Raw genomic sequence first — 8,768 nt, forward strand, 5'->3', positions numbered from 1 at the left:
TGCTGAAATGTGAAACTCCCTTGCTTATGAGATAACAAAACTGGCTGAAATTGGCTGGAACCAATATGGCTGACTGGAGTCTGTGCAGAACAAGCTTGCTGACCTCACAGCCTAAATTTCCACTGCATGTTTCATATTAACGGTCCCTGAATTTGCACATGTGACCCATGAGGAGGCATGAAGGGATAACTGTGTGTACATGAGGACATATCAGACCTCCCCTTTCCTTCCACCAATCACCTGCTAATCCCAGAATCCACCCATTAAACCTTGGCTAATAAAAGTACTGCCATAAAGCCAGCATAGGAAGACAGATTTGAGTTGGACTGCTGTCTCCTTGTTGGTCTACCTACAATAAAAAGCTTTTCTTGTCTCAAAACCCCAGTGTCATAGCACTGGCTTCTAGTGCATAGGGCAATGAGCTCTTTAGCTTGGTAACCACATCAGTGACTCCCTTGACCTATGGCTTCTGGTTGGCTTTGACCAATGAGAAACTCAGGAAGAAAATTTCAGGGTGGAAGGAGAATGAGACTGGAGCATTTTTTCTTCCAGCCCCTTCTCTGCAAGGTCAACAGAAGCTGTCTGAGTCCCAGGAGCAAATATCGCAGCTGCTGTCTGGCCTTCCTTCCAGGTTCTGAAGGAAACTTTCCCCTACCCCTTCAAGCCTTGGGTTGGTAATAGGACTTCACTACCCAGCTGACATTTCCACACCCTTCCCATACCGTTATTGCCTAACGTGAGTGTGACATCTGTTGCCTGCTGGGAAGCTGACTGACACACGTGGTTAAGCTGACTTAACAAAATGAGCTGGAAAGCTTGCTATTTTTATCTATGCTCTGGAGCACATTAAATATTGCAAGAATTTCCTATTCCTTGAAGGTCAAAGAACTGATCTCTAATGCCCTCTTAGCCTAGTATTTTAGGAATAAGATGGTTCTTTGACAAATGTTTAAAATTTTTCTCATGATTTTTTTTTATTTAGGTTTCTTCTTCCTCAGTCAAGTTTAGTAACTAATATTTCCTTTAAAAATCACTCATTTCCTTAAAAGCTTTATATTTTTTAGCATGGAATTATTTGCAGAATTCTCTTTTCCTGTTTTCATCCATTCAGAAGAACTTTCAGAATAATAAAACTTTGCATGACACCCAAAAACTTTGTAAGTAAATAAAAAGGAAAACTAATTTTGTTCTTATGCAATTGATTCGTGAGGCATAATATTTTTTTGTTATACTTGGCCACCCAGAAACTATGTACTACTTTCTTAAATTTGGGGACAACTGCATTGTTTAATCTGCATTCCCCTAGGGAGAGGTCAGAAATTCACTCTCCCAGACTTCCATGTAGCTAGGGCATAGATATGTGACTTAAGCATCACCAATAAGATTTATTTACAAGAGAGTTTGGGACTTCATGATGCAAAGTCACAGGCACCAATTGAGAGCAATTTCTGGTGCAGGTAGTGAACACAATATCTAACTTTCAGAGGCTACATTGGCTTTAAAGGTTGTATCCAATGCCCAGATTTAAGTAACAAGTTGAGGTCTCTATGCTTAGTTGTGGTGGTAACAGCGTCTCCATGGAAACTCTCAAATGCCTTAAACTGGTAGTTGTAACTGTCTCCATAGCCTTATTCCCTGGCCCTCTTGGAGAATGGGTGAGGTACCTGATTGTTATGGGCTAACTGCGTACCTCCCGAAATTCATGTTGAAGCACTAACCCCCAGTATCTCAGAATGTGATTGTATTTGGTGACAAGGACTTTAAAGAAGCCATTAAGGTAAAATGAGGCTGTTAGGGTAGGGACCTACTCCAACCTGACTGGTGTCCTTGTAAAAAGGGAGACACCAGGGATGCCCACACACAGAGAAAAGGCGATGTGAGAATAAAGCAAGGAGGTAGCCTGCTGCAAGCCAAGAAGAGATGCCAGAGAAAACACTGAATCTGCTGACACCTTGATCCTGTACTTCTGACCTCCATAATTGTGAGAAAATAAATGTCTGGTGTTTGAGTTACCTATTTTGTGGTATTTTATTATGGTAGCTCTAGCAAGCTCATACATTGATATTGTTCAATATATTTATTTCCCGCTTGAATTTGCTAAAATGAGCTTTGTTGTTTGGAACTAAAAACACTGATTCTACACATTATGTAATTGTAGGAATGGTTTCCATTTCTGGTATGGCTGAGTTAGTTCCTATTGGACTAGCCCTCCTGCAGATGACAACTATAAACTCTGAACAAACTTTTAAAATTTGATATTTAAAACTTTTTTAAAATTCCTCCAACTACTTAAAGGCATTGGAGAGAAACCAAAAGTAGGCATGTACCAGAAGGGCCTTGACACTTGATAAATGGGAACAGCACTGGGTGTTTCACGTTTTCACAACTTTTAGGCTGAGGCCAGGCCCTAATCTTTACCATATGGGGGTGGCTGAAGCTTTAATGGAAAAGTTGCTGATTTTTCTGATACAAAGAACTATTAGAAAGAGTTTGAGGAGATCACAAACCCTGGACAGTGAGGAGGGAGACTTAGAAAGGACAGAGCCAGGCGGGGCGTGGTGACTCATTCTTGTAATCCCAGCACTTTGGGAGGCTGAGGTGGGCGGATCACGAGGTCAGGAGATCGAGACCATCCTGGCTAACATGGTGAAACCCCATCTCTAACAAAAATACAAAAAAATTAGCCAGGCATGGTGGCAGGTGCCTGTAATCCCAGCTACTCGGGAGGCTAAGGCAGGAGAATGGCATGAACCCAGGAAGGTGGAGGTTGCAGTGAGCCAAGAACACACCACTGCATTCCAGCCTGGGCAACACAGCAAGACTCCATCTCAAAAAAAAAAAAAAAAAGAAAAGAAAAGAAAAAGAAAAGGCAGAGCCATAGAGGGACCACCAAATCCTGAATATATACTTAGATCAAACTTCTGGCTAATCCCCTCCCTATGCATGTGTGGGACAGACCCCAAGCAGCTTAGATAAGAGTAAAATAACTGAACTGAAATTCACGTTGCTGCCCAAGAAACATAATGTTCAGTTTTAGTCTAATCAAATCAATTGCCCACTAAAACAAACAAAAATCAATCCTCTTAAGAAGAATATAAAGGAGTCCAGAGTTTCCACAATACATTTTTAATGTCCAGGTTACATTTCAAAATTATATGACAAATTCATAAAACTGAAAATGTGACCCATTCTCAAGAAATAAAATAATGGGGAGTTTGAATTAAGATGTTAAACCATCATTATAATTATGCTATAGGAAATAAATAAAAATATACTCACAACGAATGAAGCAAATCATTATTTCAGTAAAAAAAAACGACAGTAATAAAAGGTCCACATGGAGGTTCTAGAACTAAAAAATATAATATTTGAAATAATTATATAAATACATATATAAGAATTCAGACACATACACAGGAGTCTGAAATAAGAAAGAAACAAGAGCAGCAGTTCCCACAAGGAAAATGTTTTCTTTCATCCAGATTAAAAGTCCTGATTGGCTGGGCACAGTGGCTCATGCCTGTAATCCCAGCACTTTGGGAGGCCGAGGCAGGCAGATCACAAGGTCAGGAGTTCAAGACCAGCCTGGCCAAATGGTGAAACCCCTCTCTACTAAAAATACAAAAATTAGCAAGGTGTGGTGGCACGTGCCTGTAGTCCCAGCTACTTGGGAGGCTAAGGCAGAAGAATCACTTGAACCCAGGAAGTGAAGGTTGCAGTGAGCTGAGATCATGCCACTGCATTCCAGTCTGGGCGACAGAGCAAGACTCCATCTCAAAAAAAAAAAGTCCCGATTATCCAGAACCTAGGAAAAAGCACCTTGGCCATGGCCCTTCAAAGACCGCCAGATACTTAATGAGAAGGTAAACAGAAGAGGCAGAGAAGAGGTACTGAATCTATTAGAAACAATTGTTCCTGCAGTTGCCTTATTTTGCCAAGATAGAACTTTTTGAAGGTGATCTTCTACCATCACTATCACTTTGTTTAAAAAGAGAAACTTATAAGTAACGAGAATATAATTTCAGAATATATGACAGTCTCCCAAAAAGGACAAATGACAACTTTGCATTGACATCTAAAAAGGGAGGAAGGAGGAAGAAGAAGATATATTTGAAAACTACTAACACAATTCAAAATGTTATTTAATGGTACTGTACCATACACAATTGTTTTCTTGATACAAATCTTTCCATTTAGAATCTATATTTCACATTGCAATGTATTTTGATACTTCATTTTTGTCTTAATCCAGTTAAAATGTGAAAATCCAATTTCACATTAAGAAAAACACAAAATTCCTAATATCATTTTACTTAATTTAGAATATTCTGAGTTAGCAGAAATATTTCAAGAAGAAAAACTTAACTTCTTCTTGAATCTTTTTACCTATGGGCTGGGAAGAAATCAGATGACTGCAGGAATGATTCTGATGGTAAAGGCCACAGAAATGGGGCTAAAGATATGTCCCGATTGGTCGCATCACACCTATGACCCAGTGTAGCCCAAGGCCCAGGACACTAATGTGAAGCCAAAGGAGTTTATTGCATGGCTGAAAATTTTGCTGTGGATCAGCCATGGGAAAATAGCTAGTATACATTGATCTAGTGCCCTGAGGAAATACAACTAGATTCTCACTTGGTCAGTGGGGTATCTGAAATCCAAGCTTGCATCTCAGAATTCAGTCTGGCCATCAGGGTTGGCTAATACTGATGAATTAGAGTCCAACTACTTCTGGTCCAAGAGTGCTTCAAAGTTTCCTCTGTGTCATTCATAGAATTCTTTAATATTCCACCCAAGCCTGGGACAGCTCCTAGTTTTCCAATATCAGCCAGGCCTGCTTATCTGCTCAAGAAGCCTACATATAAAATTTGTATTGTACCAAGCCTTCTGAAGTGGATAATTCCTTAATTTGGAAAAAATATGTAGAAAAACGTTCCTAGATCAGTTCATCATAACATTTATCTATTTTCTCATCATTTTTATGTGTTCTAATTTTGATGACTTTCAGCACAAATCAAAACATTGTTTGCTGCCTCCAATTTTGAAATTTGACGGTGGTTTCATCCTCATGCAATCTCACATTGTTTTCTCTTCATACTGCACATTTTATAGCTGCAGTGTCACCTTGAGTCTCATAAAAATACCAGTTGAAAGACAGAGCATTGTTTTATCCTCATATTCGTTCTTTTCTTGAAGCTATAGCTTTTCCAATGGCTATGATTTATGTTTTTTCCTAACCTTTCAAAGGAGGTTGATCTAGTATTTGGAGTAGAGATAGATTTTTCTCAGAAATTGCATAGTTACCATTTTAATATTTTATCATTCTGAGGACATAATGGCTTAAATTTACTCTAGCATCATTTTGTCAGATTCAAGACCCAGCAGCAGGAAGAATAAGGGAGCTTAGTCCTTTCTTCACAGAACTCCTCTTTCATCTTTGTTGTGGCAATTGGAAGATATGTAGCCAGTGAGCTGGTGGCTCACTACCATGCCTCTTTATTGGGGCACATCTGTGGCAGCTCTCCTGCTTTATGCCAGCCAGGACCACCCTGGGAGTATGCATCACAGAGCACTTCCCACTGTGCGACCTCCAACATGAGGTGCTTTTCCTAGAGGTGTAGGTAGCATTTGCATCCAGCCCATCCCTCCATGGCCACAGGGCCCAATACCCACCCTCTCCACTATCCCTTTCTGATCTAAATTAAAAGGTATCAAAGGATGCTTTAGATCAGAAAGGCATTTATTTCTTAAATGAGCTATTCTTTTTCACACAGGAAATATATGTTAGTTTAAACATTCTCCTAATGTATATTGAACACATTTCTTGTATATTGAACACATGCAACTCAAAGTGTCTAGTGTCTAGTGTGAGGTCATGTACTAATATGGATACACATTTTTCGTTATTTTTATTTTTTGTAGAGACAGAGTCTCACTATGTTGCCCAGGCTGGTCTCGAACTCCTGGGCTCAAGGGATCCACCTGGCCCTGAAATGGAAAAAGTTCCCTTATCCCCCTCGCAGGGTGTGCGACAGAGGGAGTGGCTTGCTTTTTCAGTGCCCCGCTGCTGAAACCTCTAGGGGAGCATACAGACGGGAAGGTTGTGGGGCTCTGACCCCACGGCAGTGTCTAGGGGTGGATGTTTACAGCTCCTGAAGCCTCAGTGGGCACGTGCTACCATGTGCTCTTTTAATTTTGCCATCTGTAGGTGGCTTGTGTTAACCAGCTCAATTAGACCCTCTACCTTGTTGCAAGGACAGAGAGCTTTCTGTATCCCGGGTTCTCACCTTGGTGTACTGGAATAATCGGATCACACCTGGGCTTGGAGAATGAGTACAGAGTTTTATTGAGTGGAGGTAGCTCTCAGAAGATGAGGGAAGGCAGAAGGGGGATAGAGTGGGGAGGTTTTCCCCTGGAGTCAGGCTGCTCAACAGCCTGGGCTGTCCTCCAACTGCCCCAGTGAAACTCCACATGATTCTGCTTCTGCCAGTCGGTGGCCTGCCAGTGGGCTGGTGCCTACCAGTGCATTCCTCTCGACGTCCAGCCACTTGTGTGCATTGTCTGCTAGGGTCTCGGGGGCTTTTATAGGCACAGGATGGGGGCATGGTGGGCCAGGGTGGTCTTGGGAAATGCAACATTTGGGTGCGAAGGCAGGAGTGCTTGTCCTCACCTAGGTCCGTGGTCACAGGCCGGGGAGTGGAGCCCTTATCAGGGACCATGCCCTCTTCTACCCAGCACTTCTCTGCCTCCCTTCCATAGCACCTCGATCTCCCAAAGTGCTGGGATTACAGGCATGAGCTACCATGTCTGGCCCAAAATTTTCTTAATTTTTAAATAGATATGATAACTTTTAAACATTGAGACTTATGTGCATCCACCCATAAAGAGTTAAATGTGTGGGATCAAGCCACCATCTTTACTCAAGCATAAACTGCAGTGCACATAGGATTCGTCTGACCAGCAGACTTGCCTCAGGAAACCACTCCCTTGTTCCTCATCCATGTGTTTTAGTGGGGCTCACGTCATGCTCACTACCACAGAAGTGAACACATGACCTACATCTTACCAATCAGTGGTCCAGTCCCGACTCACATTGGTCTGGAGATGAACACGTGATCCAGAGGGAGCGTCTTCCCTAGAACCTGGCTTTATAAAAGGAGCTATGAGAAAGGATGGTCCTCGTTCTCAGGGGTCATGGGCTCTACGGACCATATGGGCTGGTGGCTGCTGGAGGCCATCTTGCAGCTCTATGGCAGGAAGCTATCTGAGAAAGTTGCCAGGCAGAGGCAATAATTTCCAGGATATGAAGAGAGAGACAGAATCCTGACACTGATGTTACCGGCTCTGTTACCATATGTGCCTGATGCCAGATCTTTCTTGGATATTCCATTTACATTTGTAATGTAATTGCTAATAAATTATCTACCTCATTTAAGGTACTTTGGGCTAGATTTCTGTCACTTGCATGCAAAGTTGTGCTGACCTTTTTATAACTGCAGCCTACCTTCTTCTCATTTCTCTTATCTCTTCATCAATGAACATTTTTAATAACTTTCATATTCCACCGGATTTATATGAATTACATGTTCTACTCCATATTTCCTATGCTAGCTGCCAATCACTATGAACAAAATAACAAGAAGGGGTGGATTGAATGAAACTAATATTTACTGAGCACATGTGTCAGGACAAATACTGGGCCCTTTATCTCAATTGCCTTAATTTGCACAACCATCCTTTGTTATTAATTCTCACAACCACTCTAAGGTTGCTATTATTTTCACAGTTTTATGAAAGAAGACCCCCAAAATTTCTAAAATGAATTCTAAAATCTTTTTGCCGTAATCACTTGCTTCCTCTTCCCTTCCCCCTTAATTTATCTCACAGGGATGAAATGTAATAAAGTCAGGTTAACATGACACAGTGCAGAACACTACATTGCCACCCTTAGGTTTCATGAAAATCTTTGATCTTTTGTACTATCTTTCTTTGATAAAAATACAAATGTTTTTGTATATTAAAACTTTTTAAATTGGGATATGCCTATGACTGATTATACATTTGATGAATCAATTCCTTTTTCTTGAGGAGTTCTTATCCAGTCAATGGCACATTATACAGTAGAGCCATGTGAGAGTTAAGGAAACAAGGCAATGAACTCCTTCTACCGAAGCCAAATTATGCTGCTTATTTATGCCTCAGAGTGAATGAGTTCATCTGATGGTTTCTCAGCTCCCAGTCAACAGATATTAGGCACAGAAGCCTTTGGAGTAGAGAAGGGAGTGATACATCTCCTAACCAAGGCATTTCCAAAAGAAGTATTTAATCACCATCATTTGCCCAAAAGGTGCTGTGAAAATGCCAGGAGACTGAGAACTCAGAGGTCAGAGAAGGTTGTGGGCTCTAGGAGGTGTGCAAAGGTGCTAGAAGGGCTGCTAGAAAGACAGAGGAAAACAGAAGACAACGCACCTATGAAGTCATCACGGCTCCAGGCCAGCCCTGCCCTGGATTTTCTTTTGGGCATTCTGCTTGATATTTGCATGAGAACTTGAATTTACAGCACCTGAGATTTTTTCTATAAATGTTAGCTGTCATTTACAGATGCAGGCTTTTAAAAAGGGATAAACGTGAACTCCAATCTATGAATGTAAAACCCATCATTTTGTTGTTCTCTGGCTTTATTCCATGTGTCTATGACCAAGGTATTTTTCTCTCATTGGTCATAGTCCATGGCGTAATGTCCTGGCCTTATATCACTATCGACTCCT

Source organism: Symphalangus syndactylus, chromosome 20 (assembly GCF_028878055.3).
Source record: "Symphalangus syndactylus isolate Jambi chromosome 20, NHGRI_mSymSyn1-v2.1_pri, whole genome shotgun sequence".
Taxonomy (NCBI): domain Eukaryota; kingdom Metazoa; phylum Chordata; class Mammalia; order Primates; family Hylobatidae; genus Symphalangus; species Symphalangus syndactylus.